The sequence below is a fragment of the Elephantulus edwardii genome, unplaced genomic scaffold (assembly GCF_000299155.1).
Source record: "Elephantulus edwardii isolate Elephantulus edwardi_28Jun2011 unplaced genomic scaffold, EleEdw1.0 scaffold00006, whole genome shotgun sequence".
Lineage (NCBI taxonomy): Eukaryota > Metazoa > Chordata > Mammalia > Macroscelidea > Macroscelididae > Elephantulus > Elephantulus edwardii.
In genome coordinates this window covers 34,562,354-34,587,789 of record NW_006399756.1, presented here as the reverse complement: position 1 = coordinate 34,587,789, position 25,436 = coordinate 34,562,354, and the positions used below count along the sequence as shown (strand labels likewise).

The 25,436-nt window shown below is 39.2% G+C and overlaps 1 pseudogene; it reads left to right on the top strand.

Moving 5' to 3' along the window:
* The first annotated feature begins 9,919 nt into the window (after nt 1–9,919).
* LOC102854327 overlaps nt 9,920–25,436 on the top strand; it is a 147,484-nt pseudogene continuing 131,967 nt past the window's right edge.

Genomic DNA, 25,436 nt, shown 5'->3' with positions numbered 1-25,436 from the left:
TATTTTTGCATACAATATGGAGGAGAAGTGGAACTGTGCTTTCTTCCAGATGGATACCCAGTTCTGCCAGCACCATTTATTAACTAAGCCATCTTTCCCCCTCTAAATAAAATGTCATCTTTATTTAAATAAAACCCCCACTTGAATTTGTTTTTAAACTCTTTAATTGATTCTACTTATATTATTTATCCTTGTATTATACATACGGTTTTGTTATAATAGCATTATAGTCAGTTTTGTTAGCTGGTTTATAAGAATGGTATTATGTGTAAGTGGTAGTAATATAGAGATAAGTAACAAAAGCTTAAACACTGAAGTAAATTTATTCTTTTCATGTAAAACAAGTCTAGTATGGTGGCCCTGGGGCAGCATGGCAGCTTAATAACCACTAGGAACCCAACTCCTTCTATCACTTAACTATTATAATAGCTTAACCCGTATTCTTAACAGAGGTTTTCACTATCAAGAGCTCCTGTATTCTAAAATAGATACTGAAGCATCAGTCATATATCTTATTCCAGGCAGGAAGCAAAAGGATATGAAGAAGGGACAAAGCATACCTGACAGTAGCTTAACTAACCTTGCTAGGAGCTTTTCTCAGTGTAGGCAGCCAACTAACCCGAAGGTCATGCCTCACTAACGCACCAAATCCACGAGCAGCTTCAAGGGAGAATAATGCACAGTCTCCTCTCCTGTGATTTACAGCCTGGGAAACCTAAGGGAGGGTCAGCTATGGGTCAGTTCCAACTGGATGGCAATGAGTTTGAGGATCTTCGAGTTTCTATCTTCAAGGGAAAGAGTTCTTGTGGCATGCAGCGTATTGGGCTGCTAACCAAAACATCAGCAGTTCAAATCTACCAACAGTTCTGAGACAGAAAAATGGACATTCTCCTTGTAAAGACCTGGGAATAATTACTTTTAGCTGGTGGATTTTGAACACTCAAAACACCTGTTTTGTCTCAGCCATATTTAGTACTTTTCGTTCTCCTTCAATATTTCTCTTTCTTTAGTTTTTTAAAAAATTGATGTTGTTATGTACTGTTAAGTCATAATCGACCAATAGTTGACACTCCAGTAGATTTTCAGAGGCAATAAATTGCACAGAAAGAGATTGCCCAGCCTTCTCCCTCGGAGCAGCTGGTGGATTTGAGAGAGTGTTTAGCATGAGTGTGGTGCATATTTATTATAATTAATAGCCAAATACAAAGACATTTCTATTAATGTTCATCGCTAATGTTAACATTTGTTCTTTCGTATTCGTTTTACCTCCCTCTCCCCAAACCCCTGGTGTTACTGTGTACTCTGAGTCAGAATAGACTCATAGCTGACCCTCCACCAGGTTTTCAGAGGCTGTAAATTGCACTGGAGGAGTTGTCCATTTTTCTGGTGGCTTTGAACCACACTCCCTTGCGTTCGTACTGCAAATCCTTACCACTTAGCCACCAAAGCTTCCTTCCAAGCCCTCACCATCCACTTACCTTTTTACAGTTTTCCTAATTTTGCTTTTCCGTGGGTCATCTAGTTACAATCATATAATACGTAACCTTTTCAGACTGACTGACAGCGTGCATTTCTGTTCTCTCCGTGTCTTCTCATGGCTTGCTTCTTCTATCAATTGACTAATGCCTCATTGTAGGAAAGTAGGACAATGTATTTCTCTTCTAGCCTTTTGGAAAACATCTTGATAGCTTCCCCCCTTTTTTTTTCTAAATGGACAGGATAAGCATCTAAATAAATGTCTGTAAATAGCCAGAATAAACACCTGCCAATAATAAGGCACCACAAAACTGCAAGATGTAGTGTGAACATAAGTTTTCAAGTTAATTGGGTAAATACTTGAGAGCATCACTGTGGGATTATATGGTAAGACTATGGTTAGTTTTGGATCAGACAAGGAGAGGCCAACAGATGAGGGGAGCCGTTTTTCTGCAATGGAATTAAATGGCCAAGTGGGTTTTTCCTTTGTTACAAATAGGGAATGTTTTCCCTCAACTCCACTGTCCAGTTCAGGATGTCTCAGTGTGTTATTTAACATTTGTCAGTCGATGAAAGGACTCAAAATTGGAAGAATGAAAACTTTTTTAAAAAGACCTGGACTGGGCCACGGCTAAGTGTAGCCTATTTGCTGAGCCCGGTGCATGCCCAAAGACAAGGCAATTAAGAAGCTCGGAATTTGAAATACAGTAGAGGAAGCTGCTGTCAGGGGCATTTCCAAAACTAGTGTCTTCGACGCATATGTGCTTCCAAAGGTCTGTGAGGAGCTCACTACTGTGTGAGTGGTGCCAGTTACACCAAGGTGGTGAGGAACTGTTATCGGGAAGCCCTGGAGGACAGAACACCTCGACCCAGATTTAGACCTGCACCTGCTGCCCCACGACCACTCCCAAGTGTAAGGATTTGATTACTAAAGGCTGAAGAAGAAAGCTTGTCTGAAAATAAAATGAAATTATACTTTAAAAAAAAAAGACCTGGATTTTCCCCCTTTTATGAATTGGAATCCGTCTTTGTCTTTTGTAACTAGGTCGCAGCACATTAATACAGCAGTTAATAATTTTGAAATTAAAAAAACCTAAGCAAACGACATATTTCATCTTGTTTTTTTCTTTTTTCATTCTTGGTTGGGGGCGTGGGAGGGGCTCGGAGCTGCCTTAATCTGTATTATCTCACCTGAACAATAAATTTTTAAATATATATCTTTTAAAAGGCTGTTTAGCTTTTGTAAGGGCCTGGCACACTACCAAATGTCATAAAATACTTGCTCGGTATCCTCAGCAGGATTTGATATTGTCATTATTATGTATTTTAATCACACTCGTGTGCGTTAAAAAGCCATAATGTGGAGCTCTGGTGGCCTAGTGGCAAGAAGCTGCACTGCAATCCCAGAGGCTCATGGTTCAAATCCACCAGATGCTCTGCCAGGAAAGAAGGGACAATCTCCTCCTGTACCAGTCAGATCCGATTTGACGGTACACACACACACACACACACACAAAATAATAAAGTAATAATCAAAAAGCCATAATGTGTAAAAAAAAAGTCATAATGTTATAATGGGTAAGCATTTGACTGTTAACCAAAAAGTTGCGAGTTCAATCCCACCCATTGACTTTGGGAAATCCCAGACCTGGCAGGCTGCTTCCATAGCCAAGGAAATCCAATGGGGCAATTCTATTTTGGTCACATGGAGTAACTTAAATTGGAATCGACTCAAAGGTATACAGTGCCAGCAATTTGCACATAGTAGTTTTTTTGCATGATTGTTTTTTGCTTGTTTTGTTTTTATTTTTTTTTAAATTTAATTGTAAAAAAACATTTATGAGGATCTAACAGTGTAAGGATTGGGAGCAGAAGAGTGAGGATGGGTAGGGATGAAATCACAGGGCTGCACAATTTGGTGGGTGGGGCCAGTGGGTGAAGGAAATGAGAAAGATACAGTGGGGACCGAAAAGATAGAGTAATGGTGAGCATAGGCCAATGGTAATTATTTTTTTTTATAAAGACATTGTCTTTTTTCATTTGTGGGTTTCTTATTTGGGAATGGGGTGCAGATTCTCTGGCTGCTCCATGCTGAACAGGGGCGTTGAGATGAAGGGGAAGGGGAGTCCACTTTAACATTTTACTGGTGATCGAAGTTTATTTTCCTGATGTTTTCTGCCCTCTGGACTGCAAAATGTTTGCCTGGGTGAGTCCAGTGGGAGTGGCTGAACCTTGAGGCTGCATCCTCCTGTGCTTTCTTAACTGGCAGTTATATTTCCCTTTTGTCTCTGGAACTGGGCTCAGGGTTCAGGTCTGGAGCAAGATTCAGTGTTCAGAATACCTCTAGGAAAGGGAGCAAACCTAGAGAGAACAAACTTGTGAGTTACAAAGAGATGGACTTTGGAGGTGTTACTCATAGATACACTGGAGAAGGGGATGGAGGAAAGTGGCTTAGATAAAATTCCTCATACACACCAAATGCCTCTCCCTGGGGGCCAGGTGGTGTCTAATGCATAAGGTGTTGGACTGTTAAGGGAAAGGTTGGCAGTTCAAAGTCACCATCCATTCCAAGGGAGAAAAATGGGAAGTCTCCTCTTGTAAAGATTTAGTCTTGGGTACCTAAGGGAAGGTTGCTGTGCAACAGACCTGATTTGATGGCAATGGGTTTGGTTTTAAAAATTTATTGTTGACCATCTTTTTATGTACTTAATTGTTATCTTTATGTGTCCTGTGGTAAAATGTCTGTTTAGCTCTTTGCCAGTGGGGTTGTTTTTGTTTGTGTTCTCTTTTTTTATTTTGCAGACATTTATTCCAGTAGGAAACTAGTGACATTAATATGAGGTAAACATCTCAACAGCATCAGCATGTAGAAGGCACAATCCTCCAGTTTACAAATATGGCAAATCGTAATTCTGCTTCCTAAGTCTCATTTAATGATTTTCTTACCTACTTTGTTGCCTTGTATTTAGTATCTTGTAATTGTCCTGATTCAGCCAAAGTTGAACATTATCAGTCACCACATGATCTTTTTGTAGAGACTGTTTACAGCTGATGGTAACATTTAGTTGGCTTCGTCAAAGAGCCTCGAAGTATTTAGTTGACAGTTTCTAAATGATCCTTATTTGACTTGTACATTGTGAGCCTGAGATTATTCGATTTTCCCCATTGCTAAGTGAGGACCACTTACATGCTCCAAAGTCAAGTGCAGTACCAGGATCCTAATCAAATGGTTTTTACTCCAGCTCAGGTTTTTTCCCATGTTCTTTATCACTGCAGGGCAGAGTTTTTCCCCTGCCATCGTTTCTTTGTGCTAGGTGGCAAAAATTAACTGGTCACAGGAGAAAGATGATCTGTCTCCTCCTGTGTTTGTTTGTGTTCTTTTAAAAGCTGCTTGTGTTTATGTTGTTGAAATTTAAGAGTTCTTTTAGGTTTGGGAAGACAAATCTTTTGTTAGATTTGTATTGTGCAGATACTCTCTCTGAGGCTGGACAGTGTCTTTTGTAAAACACATGTTTTCATTTTAATAAAACTTACCTTCTCATTTATTAATTCTTTCATAGATCATACATTTAGTTGTCTTAAATCCAGAGTCATTCAGACTTTTCCCTGTTTATAAACACTTTATAGTTTTGCATTTTGCTCTTAGCTCTATGGTCCATTTTTAATATTTTCCCTGTTTTGCTTAACTTCTTTTCTAGATAAAACTAAATTGGGGGGGGAAAACCCTATCTATTATAATTAAATTATGACAATATGGGAATTCACTATACTATTTTTTCCACCTTTATGCATATTTTAATATATACATAATAAAAGCTTTAAAAAAACTTTTCAAACCATAGCACAGTATGTTGTATAGAAAGGGATCAAAAATTTATTGACTAAGATGAAAAGACAAATTTCATTAGGAAAATCCTCTGCTAGAGACCTTGCCAGAGTGCTGAAGAGAAATAATATCAATCTAGATACTAAGGTGCACCTTATCTAAGTTATGGTCTTCACAATTACTTGCTATGCACCAGAGAGCTAGACAATTACTAAGGATAACAGAAGAAGAATCGATGCCATTGAGTTGTGTGCTGGAGAAGAGTATTGAACATACCATGAACTGTGAAGAGAAAAAAACAGGTCTGTCCTGGAGAGGGTGAAACCAAGTTGCTTCTTACATAAACTGAGCAAGATACCAGGAGGGACTAGTGCTTGGAAAAGGACATCATGCTTGTAAGGATAGAAAGACAGCGCAGGAGAGGAAGGCCCTCGATAAGATGAATTGACGCAGTAACTGGGATAATGGAGATACGTGTGGCGGAGACAGTGAGGCTGTCTCAGGATAGAGCAGGGTTCAAAACTATTATGCATAGGATTGCTATGAATTGCAGGCAACGCAAGGGCATGTAACAACAGCAAGGGAACTTTGGTGACCTCGCGGGTAGGGAGCTGTGCTGCCAACAGAAGGCTGGCAGTTAGAATCTACCAGCTGCTGTGAAGGAGAAAGATGGGCAATAATGTGATATGGTGACTGTCACAATGGGCTCAAGTCAGGAAATGTAAAGATGGCACAGCACAGGGCAGGATTCAAATCTGTTGTTCACTGGGTTGCTATGAGTCATACTCAACTTGACAGCACCTAACAACAACAATAACATAAACCATTGTCATCATCGCCACAACAGTTTGGCGACTTTGTGTCTTTTGCATCTTCAATTTCATATTCTCTAGACATGATCAGTCACAAATGCTTTAAAAAACTCATGACAGTCAATTCAGAACCAGTCAGTACGGACCCTCCATGGTTTGTCAGAGGCTGCAAATGGCATGGGAAGAAATTGCCCACCTTTCTCCCTCAGAACAGCTAGTGGATTTCAGTCAGCTGCCCTTGCTGTCAAATGCTGTACCCCTGAGCTATACCTCTATCAATCAGCTGCCTTTGGGTTGGCAGCACAATTCCTTACCTACTAGACCACCAGAGCTCCCTAACAAATGCGTGAGTCTCCCTTTAGCCTTCTCTTCTAATTCCCCACTTAATCATATTTGAGTTTGTTGATCTAACTTCTCTTTGCTTCCTCTTTCCCTGTCTTCGGGGTCACCACCTCTCCTAGTTTCCCTGGCTCCATTGTCTGTATCCTCTGTGCACAGTTTTCCTCTAAATGCCCAGACATGCTCCCCTAGGTTCACTCTCGGGATTTGTCTCACTCAGCAAACTGTCACTGCGGAATCTCTTCTGGACAGCTTCCTACTCAGTAACCATCCAGATGCTGCTGCCTCCAAAATCTGTAATTCCTTTTTTTATTTGAAAGAAAGTTTTCAATTTATCCTGGTTTTTCATTCAATCACTCATAGACATCTTGTTTTATGATGATACTTATGACTGTTTGGTGTAATTTATTCAATTGCAACATCTAATCAATCCTTTTCCAGAAACCCTTTTAACATGCCTTGTCTTGCATCATTCCAAGAAATTCCCAGCCACCTAGCTGGCTGGAAAACAATAAATGCCTTGAAAGTACCTTCTAGATAGGTCCCTTTTCTCCTTGAATTGTTCAACTGTCCAAACAGCTGAGTAGAAAAGGGCCCCTCGTCTCACCTTGTAATCTCAATAGTGTATCCACAGACCTTTCAACACTTCCCCTTCTTGGCCTATGCTTGTCCGCCTGTAAAATCAGCCTCCTCCAGCGACCCTCCCTGCTCCGCTTGACCACAGTTTTGCCCAACAATGTCTGCTTCCTTGCTCTAGAAACAGCTCACTCCCTATCACTTCTCAGTCGTTATGTTCTTTACTTCACTCTCTTCTCCTTCCTGTTCCCTTCTTAACTGAGCAAGCTCTGCGGTGCAGAAGCGCAAGCGACTCAATTTGGGTGTTTGTTTGTTTTTTTCTCCTTTACCCCTTAAACTGTCAGCAAAGTCTCCCCACTTTCTCACTACTTCATTGCCAGCTTCTTTTTGTGATCCCTAGTTTTACTTTTTGAAAGAAAGCTAGTGTGGTAGTTTCTGGTTGAGGAGTGAACCAACCATCTTATTGGTTACTAACAGTGTTAGATGGGACTGGTGTGAAGACACAAGAAAGAATGGAAAATCCTACTCTCTCTCCTTTTTCAAAGGCCACATCTCTGATGGTTCAAATCTGCCAGTGGTTCTATAGGGGAGATGCTGGGTAATCTCTTCCCATGCACTTTACAACAGTTGGAAACCTTATGGTGAGCTATGAGACTGTTCTGGCTCAAGAGAAGTAAGTCCTTTCCCAGAAAGCTTTGGATTTATTTTGAGTAAATGACAGCACATAAAAACAACAAATACCTAGGAGTAGAATGGCTGAGTCATGTGGTGTTTAATTGCCACATAGCTTATTAAAATGATTGTCTTATTTTATATTCCTACTAGTAATATTTTAGTGAATAGGTCACTGGTCTTACAAAATTCTGTCGTGAGATCTCTGGTGTCATATGTATCACCAAGGCCATATTTTCAAAATACAGATATTTGGGTTTTGTTTCCAATTTTTGTAGTCCAGTTGCCAGTAATAATCAATGCATTTTGATTGCATGTTTGACCAGTTTCAAGACTTCAAATGTTTGTAAATTTTCTAATTTCTTAATATTCCTCATTTGTTGCCATTCCAAAGAGGGTGACTCCACAGAGTGTGGAAATTATCAAACAATATCATTAACATCACATGCAAACAAGATTCTGCTGAAAAATATCAAAAAACGACTGGAGCAGCACATCAACAGAGAACTTCCAGATGTGCATGCTGCGTTTAGAAGAGGCAGTGGTACTAGGGATTTTATAGCTAATGTTAGATGAGTCTTGGCTGAAAGCAGAGAGTACCAGAGGAATGTGTATCTGTGTTTCATTGACTATGCAAAGGCATTTGACTGTGGATCACAACAAGCTATGGCTGACTCTGAGAAGAATGGGAAGCCCAGAACATTTGATTGTGCTAATGCTAAACCTATACTTGGACCAGAAGGTAATCATCAGAACAGTTCAAGGAAACACTGCATGGTTCAAAATAGGGAAGGGTGTACATGAGGGGTGTATTCTGTCTCCATACCTTTTCAATCTATATGCAGAACAGATCATCTGGGGAGGCTGGACTCTATGAGGAGGGATGTGGCATAAGGATTGGGGGAAAATTGATCAACAACCTGTGTTATGCAGATGACACAACAACCCTGATTGCGGAAACTTAGGAGGACCTGAAGCACTTGCTGCAGAAGGTCAAGGACTGCAGTCTTCAATATGGATTGAAGCACAACATCAAGAAAACAAAGATTCTCACCATTGGGCCAATTGGCAGCATCATGATGGAAGGTGAAGAGATTGAAATAGTTAATAGCTTTAGTATGCTTGGCTCATCAATCAACACTCTTGGCACCAGCAGCCAGGAAACAAAGAAATAGATTCACTGGGAAAGTTGGCGTTCAGGGACCTCTTCAAAGTACTAAAGAGCAAAGACATCAATATGGAGACTAAGGTGTGCCTAATCCAGGCCATAGTCTTCACAGTTGCTTGGTATGCATCAGAGAGCTGGACATTGACTAGGGATGATAGAAAGAGAATTGATGCCTTTGAGCTGTGGTGCTGGAGAAGAGTGTTGAATACACCATGGACTGCTAGGAGAACAAACAGGTTCGTCCCACGGAGGGTGAAGCCAGGCTGCTCCTTTTAGGTAAGGATTCTGAATCTTCATCTGCCGTACTTTGGGCATGTTGCAAGGAGGGACTAGTCCTTGGAGACGGACATCATGCTTGGAAGGGTAGAGGAATGGCACAAGAGAGGAAGACCATCAATGAGATGGATTGATTCAGTGACTGGGGTAATGATGGTAGGTGTGTCAGAGACAGTAAAGTTGGCACAGGATAGAGCAGGTTTCAGGAATATTGCACATAGGGTTGCTATTAGTCACAAGCAACTCGATGGCACATAACAACAACAACAACAATATTCCTCATCAGTATGTCACGTGTAAGTTTGAATAATAGTCATAGTAACTGTTCTTTGTGTTGTTCACTATCAAGTCAGAACCAACTCATAGCTGACCCTCTGGCAGGTTTTCAGAGGCAGTTTAATAGCACAGATTGCTCATCTTTCAAGGAGAGGCTGGTGGATTCAAACTGCCTGCCTTTGGGATTGTAGCAAGGCTCCTTATCATTAGGCCATATTACCTTATTACTGACACTGTTATATTTAGGGATAGGTCTTGAAATGTCCTTTTTTAATAATTTTTATTCTTTTTTTTCATTGTCAAAGATTTGAAACGTTCTTTTAAATTTTTTTCCCTTTTTTTTTTTTGCTGTGTACTGTTGAGTCCTTCTCCAGCAGATCATCTTGGATTCAAACCGTGTGCCTTCGGGATTGCAGCACAGCTTCTTGCCACTAGACCACCAGAGCTCCCTTGAAATGTTCTTTTTGGCCTTTCCGGTGGTGACCTCTGCATGCCAACATGCCTCTCGCAAAGGATCTCCTTCATGCCTCTCCAGAAGAGAAAAGGAAACACAAGAAGAAGCGCCTGGTGCAGAGCCCGAAGTCCTATTTCATGGACGTAAAATGTCCAGGATGCTATAAAATCACCACGGTCTTCAGCCATCACAAACAGTAGTTTTGTAGGGGAGCTCTGGTGGCCTAGTGGCAAGGAGCTGCAACTACAATCCCAGAGGCTCACGGTTCGAATCCACCAGATGCTCTGCTGGAGAAGGACTCGACAGTACAAAACAAGAAAAAAAAAAGGGACAATCTCCTCCTGTACCAGTCAGATCTGATTTGACGGTACACTCACACAAAAATAATAAAATAAAATGTAAAAAAAACAAAAAAACAGTAGTTTTGTGTGTTGGTTGCTCCACTGTTCTCTGTCAGCCTACAGGAGGAAAAGCAGGGCTCACAGAAGGATGCTCTTTAAGATGGAAGCATCATTAAGGGGGGAGGAAAAGAAGATGAATGGAAATTATCTCAATAAACAGAATTTTTTTGGGGAAAGGAAATGTTCTTTTTGAGAATGAATATAGTACTGCTTTTCAGTTTGGTTTTGTTAACAGTGTATTACATGATTGTCTAAAATTCAGCTGAATTCAGAAATTCAAGCCAGATTCAGAAAAAGATATGGAAAGAGGAATGTCATTATTTTATTTATGTTAGATGAGTCTTGTTTAAAAGCAGCAAATAGGAGAAAGATAGTCACCTGTGTGTTATTGACTAAGCAAAGGCATTTGACTGGCTTATAGCAAATTATGGATAACTTTGCAAATAATGGGAATTCTGAAACACTCAATTGTGCTCTCACGTGCAACTTGTACATAGACCGAAAAGCAGTCATTTGACCAGACAATGGAATACTATATGGTTCAAAATAAAGAGGTCTGAGTATCAGAGATGCATCTTTCCATCATATTTACTCAGTTTATATTCTGAGCAAATAATCTGAAAAGCTGAAGCAATTTAAGAAGAATATGGAATAATAATCTAAAATGTGCAGATGGCACAATCTTGCTTACAGAACACCTAGAGGTCTTGAAACAGTGACAAAAATCAAAGCCTTCAGTAAGGATCACTTCTATCTTAACATAAAGAAAATGAAATTCCTCACAACTAGACCAATAAGCAACAATCATGATAAATTGAAAAAAGATTAGCTTTGGCCAAGATTTTGTTTTATTTGGATCCATAAACAGTGGTCAATAAAGTAAATGCCATATTGTACTAGACTTATTTAAGTGTTAAAAAGCAAAAATATAATTAAAAAATAAACAAAAACAAAAATATCATTTTGAGGACTAAGATGAGTCTGATGCAAGCCATGGTATTTTCGGTCATAAAACGTGTTTGAAAACTGGGCAATGAATAAAGACCAAAGAATTGATGCATTTTAGCTCTGTTGAAGAATATTGAATATATCTTGAATTGCCAAAAGAATGAAAATCTATCTTGGAAGAAGTACAATCAGACTGTTCCTTAGAGGCAAGGATGGTGAAGCTTCATCCCCTACCTTTTGGACGTGTCATCAGAAAGGACTAATTCTTGGAGAAGGAATATTGTTTGGTAAAGCAGAGCATCGGGAAAAAAGAAGACTTCCTATGATGAAGCAACACACTGTACAACCAGGAGAGGATAAAAGTGATGAATGGGACCTTCTAAAGATTAAGTCCCTGTGTGCACCAAAAACTTTGTCCAACAGGGTGAAAGAAAATCTATTGAATGAGAAAAGACATTTGGTGATACCATCTCAGACAAGGGTCTCATTACAAACATTTATATAATATGATAGCACCTCCACAAGAAAAAAGACTGGTAGATAACCCAATTACAAAATGGGAAAAAGACATGGAAAGACTTTTCACAAATGAAGGTACTCAGATGACCAACAGACATATGAAAAAATGCTCAAAATCACTGGCAACAAAAGAGATGCAGTTAAAAATAACAATGAGACAAAAAAAAAAATAACAATGAGACACCATCTCACCCCAGTAGTGGCATAGTTTAACAGGACAGCAAGCAATAGATGTTGAGAGTATGTGGAGATGTGGAAACTCTCATACACTTTTGGTGGGATTGTAAAATGGTACAAAGACTCTGGAAAGCAGTTTGGGATTTCCTCAAAAAGCTCAACATAGGAAGAAAAAAGCTGAACATAGACATTTCATATAACCCAGCTATTCCATTACTAGGAATATACCACAAGGAAAATATAACTGAGAAACAAAAATGGAGATTTGTACACTAGCGTTCATAGCAGCATTATTCACTACCTCAAGAACATGGAAACAGCCCAAATGTCCAACCACAAGTGAATGGACTGAGAAATTGTGGTACATTTGCATGATGGAATACTGTGCAGCAGACAGTAACAATGATTTTTAAAAATACTGCATAACTTAGCAGAGACTGGAGAGCATTATGCTGAGTGAACCATTTCAGTCTCTTAAGGACAAATACTGCTTAAGATTATTATTGTAAAAATAGAAGACCAGTTAGTAAAACATGTATGGGGGTCCAAGGAGAAAAGGAGTGGGAACAGAGGTGTGAGGGTGTACAGAGGTGTGAAGGTGGGCAGAGGCAAATCACAAGGTTGCACAATTTGAATAGGTAGAGGAAGGAAGTAACAGAAATGGGAAAGATTGAGCGAGGACCTGAAAAGATGGGGTAATGGTGGGCATAATTCAGTGGGGATTAATTTTATAAAACACAATGTATAGGAATGATTTAAACACAGTACGAATGAAGGAGAATGTGAAACACAATGTGTATGAATTTTGTATGCAAACCAAGTAAAAGAAATATTTTTAATAAAAGAAATAAATCAATAAGTTTAAAAAATTAAAAAAGATTAAGTAATACATTGGCTGAAATAACGTGCTCAAACACGGCAATAATTGTGAGGATGGCACAGGGTTGGAAGACATTTGTTCTGATGCACATGACATTGGTATTAGTGGAAACTGACTCAACAGCACCTATGAACAACATTGCCACCAATAATATTGACAAAGTTTTCACTCTTGCTTCCAGGAAGTCACCATCCTACAGTTGACTTCCACAGGATGGAAGTATGAAGATGGCTGACCTCCTCTTAATCTGCTAGTCTGTGCTTTTCTACGGATGAGTAGATGTATCAGTTTGTGGGAAGAAAGAGAAAAGGGTAAGGTCAGATGTGAGGCCACTACCTAAGTGTGATGAGGGACACAGTAGCACTATTTGAGAACACAGCCAGGGCAGGACAGTGGCATCTATCTTTTCAGGCTATGGAAATGGCAATTTCCTCAAATTCTCACTTTGGAATTTTATTTTTAAAAAGTGTTGAACTATGAAAAATACTGATAGATCGTCGAAAAGGGAAGTGAATAGGAAGGACTCGTCACATGTGTGAATGGCCGTGTGTTCTAGTGTTTTTCAGTCTGGGAATCCTCTTCCCCACATTCTGTTTTCAATAATTGTCAGAGATATGTGCCTTGAGACTTAATCTCTTCCCCTCCCCAGGTCCCTTACCACATAGCCTAGCCAAAGAGGAACTAGAAAAGGGGAAGATGAGATTATGATGATTGTCTCCAGGCTGTAAAAACTCATATAAAACTAAATTACTAAATTAAAAGTAACATCCTCAATTCACAGGTATACACATTTGATGAAATAACAACAGATAATAGATAACAGACAACAGAACACACTTTGAGCCCCAGCCAGCTTTCACCCAACTACAGATTTTAAATAAAGCAAAAAACAAGTAAAAATTCATGAATAAAGTTAGGTGAAAGAAAAGTCAATACACAATGAGATCTGTGCCATCAGTGGGTGATATAAACACCCATGTTCATTGCAGCATTATTTAAAATAGCAAAGAAATAGAAATAACACAAGTGTTCATCAATAAACAAATAGCTAAAGGATCTATGGTATATTTTCATAATGAATCTCTGGTGACCTAAAGGGTAAGGAATTGCACTGCAACCCAAAGGCAGGAAGTTTGGATCTACCAGCTGCTCCCAGGGAGGAAGAACAGACAATCTCTTCCTGTGCAGTTTACGTTTGAAAACCTACTGGAGGGTCTTCTGTGCATAGATTCCAACTTGAAGCCATTGAGTTTGAGTTTCTGCTTTAAAAACAAAAGAAAACAAATTCATGAAACATTGCACAACATGAATGAATCTAGAGGAAGTTATGCTGAGTGACATAAGCCTGTCACAGTAGATCATTATAAAAAAAAAACACAAAAGGATCATTTTAGTATAAGGCCACTATTATAAAAAGCTAAAGGACCGTAAAGGGTAAGAAGGGAAGAATAGGGAAGGAAAAATAATAAATAGACAAATTGGGTAAAGGGATAAGCAAACACAATGAAGGGTTAATCTAACATTGTAATTAGTGAATTGCATTAATTACTTGTAAACAATGTTAAACAAAATCCCTTGAATTATTGAACAAAAAAGCAATGAGATTTGAAACTTTCACTAAAAAATTTAATAAAAATAATTGTGAAAGGAAATAAATGAACATTTTATTCTAATGCTTTTTGTTTTATTTTCTCCTTTACTTGCAAGTAAAGAGGAAGTGTCAAAGGAAATTTTAGGAGGGGATTTTGGGCCATAAAAAGAAACAGTACAGAAAGGGAAACTCAAGTTCACTTTTGCCCTTACTGTGCAAAAGTGGGAACTATAACAGAGCCAAGATCTCAGAAGCTAGAAACCAAAGGATACGTAAATGTGTACCTACTGCTACTAGACTTTATTCTAGATCATCCAAAGATATTTTTAACCCTCTGTGCCTCATACCCTTCCCTGTGGTCAAGACCTCCCCAGACAACCCCCCCCCCCCGTTTTTTTTTTTTTTTTTTTTTTTCAAGAAAGCCCCTTCTGACACAAACTAGCCACTAGGTGGCACCGTCGACTGTAGAGCGGGGCTAGTCCACTTGATTAAGATACCCACAACCCGTTTAAGTGGACTTCAATTTCTTGGCAAAGTCGTAATTTTTTGCCAAAATTTATCATCTTGGACAACATAAAGAGCAAGTTAACTTTTTCATAAATAAAAGAATTTGTGTTTTGTATACTTTAAATATTTCCTGAAACTGATCTATACTCATTTCATCAGAACCAAACTCATCCAGCTCCTAGGAACATTTCAAGATACGCTGGAGTAAACAAGCTCTGAGCTATGCAGTTGAGGGACATCTATGTAGAGTACATGTAAATGACTCATGAAACATGAGATAAAAACAAAAACCTCCATGACAAATTGTGCCAAACATCTCACCCCATTTGATGTCTTTGCAAGAAACTCCACTTGGAAGCAGCAGTCTCTAGACATAACCTACCATGGCTCTGATACTGTAAGGAACATCAATTAAGTTGTCAAGTCATAGTTTCTTGTTCCTCCAATTTCATATTCCGGGCTCCAAGCAGCCCTCAGATAGAAATCCCTTAATGTTCCACTGGTCACACCCTCACCTTGCATCCAACTTCCACAAGAATGATGTCAGCAATTTAGGATTTTCTTCCTGTTATCAGGTGCTATGAAGTCAACCACGACTCATAGCAACCCTATAAGCAACAGACTGGAGCCTTGCCCTATCTCGGGCCTTATTCATGATCAAGCTTAAACTTACTGTGGTAGTTATTATGTCAGTCAGGGAGGGTCTGCCTCTTTTTTTGCTGACCCTCTCTACCTTTCCCAGCATGATATCTCTATTCAAAAATTGGTTCCTCCTGAATAAATGTCCAAAGTAAATATGGCAGATGAGACTTCCTGCCGCATTCGTCTTCAGTTAGTCCAACTTTTCAAATTATTCGCTCAGCATACAGATTGACTGGGTTTGGAGATAAAATACAATCCTGATGTATGTCTTTGTTGATTTTAAACTACGCAGTGGTCCCTTGCTCTGTTCAGACAATAGCTTCATGTTCTAGCTATAGGTTCACAGTCTAGGTATGGGTTTCTCATGAGAAAAATGAGAATCCTGGAACACTTAATTATTCGTTCTTAATAATCATCAACTCATCTACGAGCTTGCAGGGGTCATGCAAGTGCATGACTTTCCAGAGGGCAGCAAACTTGAAAGGGCATGCTTTCTGATGATCAAGCAATCGACTATAGGCACTATTTTGAAAGATGAAAACTTAGAGAGTATGCCCTCTGATGACTCAACTGTTGTTGTTATGGGTCGTTGAGTTGAGTAGGATTCATAGAGACTCCATGAAGAACAGCTCTGAACCTTGCCCTATCTTGAACTAACTTCACCATCTCCAACACACCAAACCCCACTGACACAGTCACTATGTCAAAATCCATCTTCTCCAGGGTTTTCCTCTCTCATGCTGAACTCCCACCCTTCCAAGCATGCTGTCTTTTTGAGAGTACTGGTCCCTCCTGGAAACATGCCAACAGAGTTTCAAAATCCTTGCCTCCAAGGAGCAACCTGGTTTCTCCTAGGAAACTCTCTCTAGGACAGACCTCTTTGTTCTCTTGGCAGTCTATGGTATGTTCAGGACTCTTCTGCAGCACCACAGCTCAAAGACACGAGTTCTTCTTTAATCACTGTCCAGTTTTCAGATGCATTGCAAGCAATTGAGAAGACTATAGTTTAGATCAGGTGCACCTTAGTCTTTAGACTGACATCATTCCTCTTTAGCATTCTGGAGACATACTTGACAGTATATTTTCCCAATTTCAACTTCTCTTTTGATTCCCTGACTGCTGGTGCGAAGAGTGTTCATTGTGGATCCAAGCAAGATTAAACTTATTAACAACTTCACTCTGTTCTCCATCTGTCATGATACTGCCTGTTGGCCCAATGGTGAGAGTTTTTGTTTTCTTGATGTTGATATGCAGTTCATACTGAAGGCTGCAGTTCCTGATCTTCTGCAGCAAGTACCTCTGGTGCTCCTCACTTTGAATGAACCAAGTTGTGTCGTCTATATAATGCAGGTTGTTGACTGAGTCTTCCTTCAATCATAAAGTGCAGCCTCTCCAGTGATCTACTCAGCATATAGATTGAAAGGTATAGACAAAGGATATATCTCTGATGCGTTTTTATAAATTTTGAACCTCACAGTGTTCCCCTCCTATGTTTGGATGACAGCCTGTTTATCTAGGTATAGCTGACCAGAAATACACCATTTTAGAGGTCAGCTCCTGCTGATCTACATAACCGTTCCTTCTTTGTACTTCGCCTCGTCTCCTAAAAGTGCTGAATAAACGTGAACTCATCCCAACGCCCTAACCTAGCCTATAAATATCTCCTCAGAACATTCTTTACTGAGACAGATTTGGGAGGCTCATACCTCTTGTCTCCTATATGTTAGCATTTATATTATAACTTTTGCTTTTTCCATGTCAGCTTGTCTCCAAGATTGGCCTTTTTCAGATGGCAGGAGACAGAACCACATTTTCCTAGTAACAATATCATGTTACATGATAATTTTTAAAAAGGTAAGATAAAGATTAATTTAAAAAATATAACATGAACCCACTCCTGTCAGACTTAATTTAACTCTTAAATTAATGAGGGACTCATAAGATATATTAACCAGTTCAAAAGAGAATTCAAATAAATATAAATAGATTTAAAAAACTGACCCTTCTGCATGGAAATTTGCAAGTCATGTGTACCTCCATTTAGCAGAAATCATCAGGCAAGAGTCATTTGAATTACTAGCATTTATCTTAAATTGCTCCGAGATAAGACATAACAGAGGGAGTGTTAGATGGTAGACCATCAATCTTTTTTTCTCAAATTTTTATTGATATGCATTTAATGATTCATATGGAGTATTTTGTACTTTGTGTTTTATATTATCCTTCATATACATTATGGTTTATATAATTAATTACCACTGCTCTATGCCTATTATCACGTGGCCAGGGGAGAGTGGTCCTTGGAGAAGGACATCATTCTTGAAAGGGTGGACAGATAGCACAGGAGAGGAAGATGAGATGGATTGATACAGTAACTGGGGCAATGGGGGTTGGTGTGTCAGAATTAGTGAGACTGGCTCAGGACAGGGAAAGGTTCAGAGTTGCTAAGGGTTGAAGGCGACTTGATGGCACATAACAACAATGACCTTTCAAGCCTCTATTGAATCTTTCCCATTATTTCACACCTCCTCCACCTACTAAACTGCTTTCCCACCACTTTCCCCCTATTCCTTTTTTACTGTTCTTTTCTTTTCTCTTTTGAATATTTCTACATATCTTACTTAGTTATCCTTCTATTTTCATAATAGTGGGCTTTTGCAATATTTGTCATTATGTAACTGAGATATTTCACTCAGAAAAATGCTTTCTAGTCTCTCCCAAATTGTATAGTAATTTACAAAATCATTGCTCAAAAAAAATAATATCATAGCTCCACCAGTAATTTTTTAAATCCCTTTAAAATGGTCACTATTTTTCCTGATGGTGAAAATAACAAAATGTAAAATTAAATAAGAGCTCTGGTTGCCTAGTGCTAAGGAGCTGTACTGCCAGCTTGAAGGCATGTGATTCGAACCCACTAGTTGCTTCATGAAAGAAAGATGAGTGATTTCCTCCCATGTGATTTACTGCCTCTGAAAACTCACTGGAGGGTTAGCTATGGGTTGGTTCTGACTTAATGGTACCTAACACCTAACAATAACAAAACTAAATATACAACATTGGCTCAATTAAGAAAAAATAACCAGAAAATATTATGGAGTGTCTTTGAGTTGTAGTGCTGGAGTATTGAACAAACCATGAACTGCTAAGAGAACAAATAAGTCTGTTCTGGAGAGGGTGAACAGGTTACTCCTCAGAAGCAAGAATTTTGAAATTCCATCTCACATACTTTGGGCATGTTGCCAAGAGGATCTTCTTGGAGAAGGACTTCACACTTGGAAGGAGGGCCAGTGCAGAAGAGGAAGACTCTGGATGAGATGCATTGACATTGTGACTATGGCAATGGTGTCAGGTATGTCTAAGATGGTGAGGTTGGCTCAGGATAAGGCAAGGTTCAGAGCAGCCATTGTTCATACGGTCTCTATGAATTGAGTTCAACTTGATGTCACATAAAGTAACAATAAGAAGTCACTACTTCAATTCACGATGACACTAGAGAATGAAGCATTTCCGTATCTTGTGCCTTCTTCTTCAAATTGCTGCTTTGTTTGAGTCCATTGTTGTAGCTGTTTTGCTGATCCTCTTCTTAAATATTGTTGATGTAGTCCTTAACATGTGAGACTACTGGATTTACAGCCATGAGAGCCCACTGCTGTAAAGTGGAACAGATCGGATAGCAAGGTGTTTGTTTTGGTGTTCTAACTTGCCAAGCACAGTGTCCTTAGCCAGAGACTGGTCAATTCTGATAACATGCTTATAGTATAGGAGATAATATTTACTTTCATTTACATGGAGAAAATATATCCTGAATATTAAGAGTAGGTTTTGCCTAAATGTAGGAGTTAATGGTTTCATTTTGTCCTTAAGATTTTCTTTCCCAAATTTTCTTTGAAAAAAAAGTCTAGCTCTTATAGTATAATAAAAAACAATGATTTTTTTTTTTTAAAGCTGCAATTTCAGGTGTTGTCTCTTTACAGGAGGAGAGATAACTCTACAGTGATGAGACACATTACAAGCTGGCAGGACTCCCAGAACACCCAAATCTCCAGCTTTCTAACTGTGCTTTCTGCTTCCTTGTGACCTTAAATGAAACAATGGGAGACTATTCTCTGTTTATAGATTAAGGAAGATAAGACACACATCCTGGAACCCAGAACAACCTCCCCTGAAGGCTTATATTTAACTAATTTCCCTTAAGATGTTTTTCAGAACTGCTGAATCAATCTCCTAAGCATTCCAATGTCTCATACAATCACTGAGGAGTAACCTTCCATAAAGGGCTAGAAAGAATGCAATTCCCTCAGCAGGACTTGAAGTAGCACCATAGGAGGCCATGTATGCCCTTCATCCCAGAATAAGGCATGCTAAACAATCCCAGAAGCCTTTGCAATGGACTACATCTTTAATATTATCTGCCTGAGTACTTGCTCACCATAACCCACTGCCCCCCCCAAGATAATAATAAACAAACATTGATGCCTTTTTCCCTTCTGAAATCTTATATAAGTACTAAAAGGCCTTTTGTTTGGACAGATAGTTATTATGTACCATACAATCATCCCACACCCATAACGGACCCATAGCTGACCCTAGGGCGGGTTTTCAGAGGCAGTTATTTGTACAGAAGGAGATTGTCCATCTCCATCCCCCCTCCCAGCCCCTGCCCCCCAGGAGCAGCTGGTGCCCTCAAACCGCATGCCTTCGGGATTGCAGTGCAGCTTCTTGCCACTAGGCCACCAGAGCTCCCTTGAACCACATTTACTAATCTTTTTTTAAACTTTCATTTTATCAATTTTAATGAACATTTACAGATATTTTGGATTTCCATTCATTCATTGTTGCACTTTTCTCCCTGGCCACCCCTCCCCCCAGTCCCTCCTCTCTTTGAAAAGTAAAAGAAAAATTCCTTCTTGGTATACAATCCCAAAAATATGGCTTCACAAATTTGCGTGTCATCCTTGTCCAGGGGCCATGCTAACCTTTTCTGTATCATTCCAATTTTAGTATATGCGCTGCTGAAGCGAGTACACATCTACTAATCTTTAATAAAGCTTTGTACAGAACCAGAGTCTTTCCTGATCTTTTTTTAGTAGAAGGTAAGCACCCTGCCTCACAACAATTCCTAGCAGAGAACCATTGTCTTGGTAACAATGAATCTCTTAAAACTGTAATACGCAGAAAAATTTATATCCAGATATCTAAAGTAAAGAGAGTTCATATAAAAGAACTAGAATTAACTCTTTGCAGAAAGAAATATTCCCAAAGAGCAAGCTTCACCTGATTAGAGTTGCTGGTGGTTGAGGAGATAAAATATTTCTCAAATTCCTTCCAGCTACGAGGACTTTTTTTCTTGATGTTGTCGTGTAATTCACATTGAAGGCTATCATCTTTGACCTTTGCCAACAAGTGTTTCAAGTTTTCTTCATTTTCTGCAAGGTAAATTATATCATCTGTGTATCTCAGGTTATTGATGGGGCTTCCTTTTAAAAAAAAAAGCATCAGTTCTAAAATGGCAGTGGCTAAATTATTAGTCATTGGGAACTCTGGTGGGTGGCCTAGTGGTAAGAAGCTGCGCTGCAATTCCGAAGGCATGTGGTTCAAATCCACCAGCTGCTCCCCTGGGCAATCTCCTCCAGTGCAGTTAACTGCCTCTGAAACCCCCCTGGAGGACCAGCTATGGGTTGATTCCAACTCGAAGGTACACAACAACAAAAACAAACATAATGTATACTTTGATTAATTGCAATATAGATTATAGTTATTGGTGTTATTATGTGCCATCAAGTCAACTAAAACTCATAGTCATTGTCTATCTTTTCCTGTGGAGAAGCTGGTGAATTCGAACTGCCTGCTTTTGGGTTGGCAGTGTTAACTACTTACTACTAGGCCACTATGAACTATGGATCTGAACCTCGCCCCATCTTCCACCATCCTCTCAATCTCTGACATTGTTACAGTCATTGTGTCAATTCACCATGTTGGTGATTTGTCTCTCTTTTACTGACCTTCCACCTTTCCTAGTGTGATGTCTTTTGATATCACTGGGCAACATACCCTAAGTACGTGAGCTAGAGTTCTGCCATTCTTGTCTCGAAGAGCCTAAGCCTGAGATTTGGTAGATGGATTCATGTCTGCATGGAGCAGGAAGGTGTGAAGAGAAAGAGCTAGACCCAAGTCATTTGTAATCCATGTTTCTTCAGTAGTTTGGAGATGTCTTGTCACAAACACTCAAGTAGAAATATTGTTAGATCCACTTGACTGCCTTCATGGTGGTGACCTTCTATCAAGTTTCTGGGGCTGTTAATCTTTATGGGAGGAGATTTCTCATTTTCCATTCATTGGAGGTCAGCTGTGTTCCAGCCACCATCCTTAAATTATCAGCCCAATGTAACCTACATTATGTCATTGTTGTTGATTGCTGTGGAGTTGAGCATGACTCATAGCAACCTTATGAACAAAAGACATGAAGCCTTTCTATAGCTATTGTCATTTGAGTTCATTGAGTTTCCAGAGGCATGTTGTTTAGGAAGTGAAAGCAAGTCCTGCTTCCAAACTTTATGACCTAAGACATTACATCATTAGGGCTCCTTATTTTTAGAGGACAATTCCTCTGTATACCATGTTGTTGTTGTGTGCCATCAAGTCAGAACCAACCCATAAAAAAGACAATATAGAGTCATACAAATGCAAGACATACTTATGTTTTACTAGAACATAAACAGAATAAAAACCAAATTCTTCTAGAATGAGAGAAACCACCAACATGGTGCCAAAGACTTTCCAATGAGTCGTTGTCATGGTTTTCTACAACTTGGAGACAAAATGAAGCCGTCACCAAACTGGTAGCTGAGGCTGTAGGGAGCCAACAAGCTCGTCTGCTAGAGAGAGATGGGCAATCTCTCACGTGAGTCAAGACTCAGAAACCCACAGGAGAGTCAGCTACGAGTCAGTTCTGACTGACTGCAATAAATTGGGATTTTGGTTTGTTTGGGTTTTAGTTAAATCATTAACTAATGGCAGTTGTAATCCATCACTGTTTCAGGCAGACAAAATACTTACAATTGGGATCCATACGTAAATATCAGGTTTTAATAACTTTTAGGATTAGTTCTGGGGTTCCTGCCACCTGGCTGCACTGTAATTATGATGGTCAGGCCTATGATTCAAGATCATGACAGCTATTTTGTAAATCATTATAGACAGCTCAGGTTCTCCATAAAAGCCCAACCCTCCCTAGGCTTGACTGCCCTATCTAGGTATAGGTTCCTCATGGGCACAATTAAGTATTCTGGAATTCCCATTCTTATCAATGTTATCTATAGTTTATTATGATTCACATAGTTGAATGCCTATGTGTAGTCAATAGTAGGCAAATATCATTGTGGCTTCTCGGCCTTCAGCTAAAATATGTCTGATGTCAGCTATGATATTCCTTATTCCAGCTTAAATTTCTGGAAGTTCCCTGTTAATGTCTTTTTAAAATAATCTTCAACAAAATTTTGTGTGTTAATTAATGATATTATTAAATATTATTAATTAAATATTAGTAAATAGTTTCCACAGCTGTTGGATCATCTCTCGAATGAGCTCAGATATGAATCTCTTCTAATCAATTTGACAAGCAATTCTTTTTCAAATTATTGGTGTAGACTAATGAGCACATTCAGGGTTGCATATGTTTGTTCAAACAACTCAATTCGTATTTTACCAGTTCTTGGAACTTCTTTTTTTGCCAGTGCCTTCAGTGCAGCCTACCTTTCTTCTTTCTGTACTATTGGTATTTGATTACATGTAACCTTCTGGAATGGCTCACCATTAACCACTTCTTTGTTATACATTGACCCTTGTAGTCCAGCTTCTTTTGATGCTTCCAGAGTCATTTAGTATTTTGCCCACATAATCCTTCGGTATGAAAATTCGAAACCAAGAAGATATTGCATGGACTGAAAGCAGGAAAAGTATGTTATATCCTTTCATGGCACTTATTCAATCTGTATGCTGAGAAAGAACCAGAGAAACTGGAATATATGATGAGAAACACAGCATCAGGATTGCAGGAGGACTCCTCAAAGTCATGAAAAAGTTGGACTATGGATAAGGAAAACTAAAGAAGAGTTGATGGCTTTGAATGGTGGTATTGATGAAAAGTATTGAATATACCGTGGACTAACAGAAGAACAAACAAATCCTTCTTGTATGAAAGGCAGCCAGGGTGGTCCTTAGAGACAAGGATGGTGAAACTTCATTTCACACACTTTGGGCATTTTGTCTGGAGGGGCTATTCCCTAGGAAAAAAAACCCATCTTGCTTGGAAAAGTACAGAATCAGAGATAAAGTAAGACCTTCTCTGATGGATTACCACAGTAATTGCAAAAATGGATAATCTCCTCCCTTGCGACCAACTCTTTCTGAAAACCTGCTAGAGGGTTAGCTATGACTCAGTTCCAACTTGGTGATACATAACAACAACAATAAGATGAAATACACTGGAATCAAATAAATTAAATCTGTGAACAGATTGATGGGGCTTAGCAGAAATTGAACACCTAAGTATGGGCCACCAAGTCACTCTGTGGGCTGAGCTGCCCATCGTAAGCTGTATCTTATCTAGTAAACAAAGTTATGATGTTGGATGTGCACAGCAGCACTCCATCATTAAACAGAAAGTGTATATATGAGACTGGGCTCAAACTGGGTCTGAGAGAAAAATGAGTTCCATAAATCAGTGGCCTTATATGCCCTTGGTCCCCAGTCCTGACACAGTATCTTCTTTCCCTCAATTGGAACTTATGGGCTCAAAGAGTTCCTTAAGATCATTACCAAGGAAAAAAAAGCTCGAGCTTTTTCTCTCTCAACCACTTGGTACTTTGTCACCCTCAGCTGTGATTTTCTGCCCAGTGGGGTATGTAGTCATGTCTTTGTATTTTTCCATTGACTTTTATCACAGACCATGGTATCACTAAGGAATCTCAGGTACCCCAAGAATACCCTTCTTTATCTCCATTATTTAACAACAATCTTATTTCCCTTTGGTAGTCAGGATCGATTATATTAGACAGTACAGTAACTCCCTTCTTCACGAGTTCATTCAGATGCATAAGAAGCCCAAAGTGGCCAGGGAACATTCTTAACCTCTGATATAAAGTAATCAGTATTCTGTCTCCCCTTAATTCATTGTCATTAAGTCAGAAACAATTCACAGCTGACCTCCAGTGAATGTAAATTGCACAGGAGGAGATTGTCCATTAGATTAAAGAATTGATCAAAATGAAACTATTTCAGAAAGTAATGTATAATCAAGAACCAATGGTAATAAAGGAAGAAGATTAAGCCGCACTGAAGGTTTTGGGGGGGAAAAAAAATAAGGCCCCAGAAACAGATGGAATACTTACTGACATATTCCAATAGACAGAAGCAGCCCTGGATGTGTTCTCACTAGCCTATGTCAAAAAATGTGGCAGAAGCTTCCTAGCCAAGTGACTGGAAGAGATCTTTATTTGTTCCCATTTCCGAAAAAAATGTGACCCAACAGGATGTGGAAATTATCAAACAATATCACTGATATCATACACAAATAAAACTTTCCTGCAGATGATCACAAAATGGCTAGAACAGAACAATGACTAGAAACTGCCAGAAATTCAAGTTGAATTCAGAAGAGACCATGGAACAAAGAAAGAGTGTCACTGTTAAAACAGAGAATACCCAATGATGTTTATTTGTATTTTATTAACTATGCAGAAGCCTTCGACTTTGTTGTTGTTGTTATGTGCCGTCAAGTCGTTTGCAACTCATAGCGACCCTATGTATAACAGCCCTAAACCCTGCTCTATCCTGCGCCAATCTCATTGCCCCCGACACACCCATCCCAAGTACCCCAGTCACTGAATCAATCC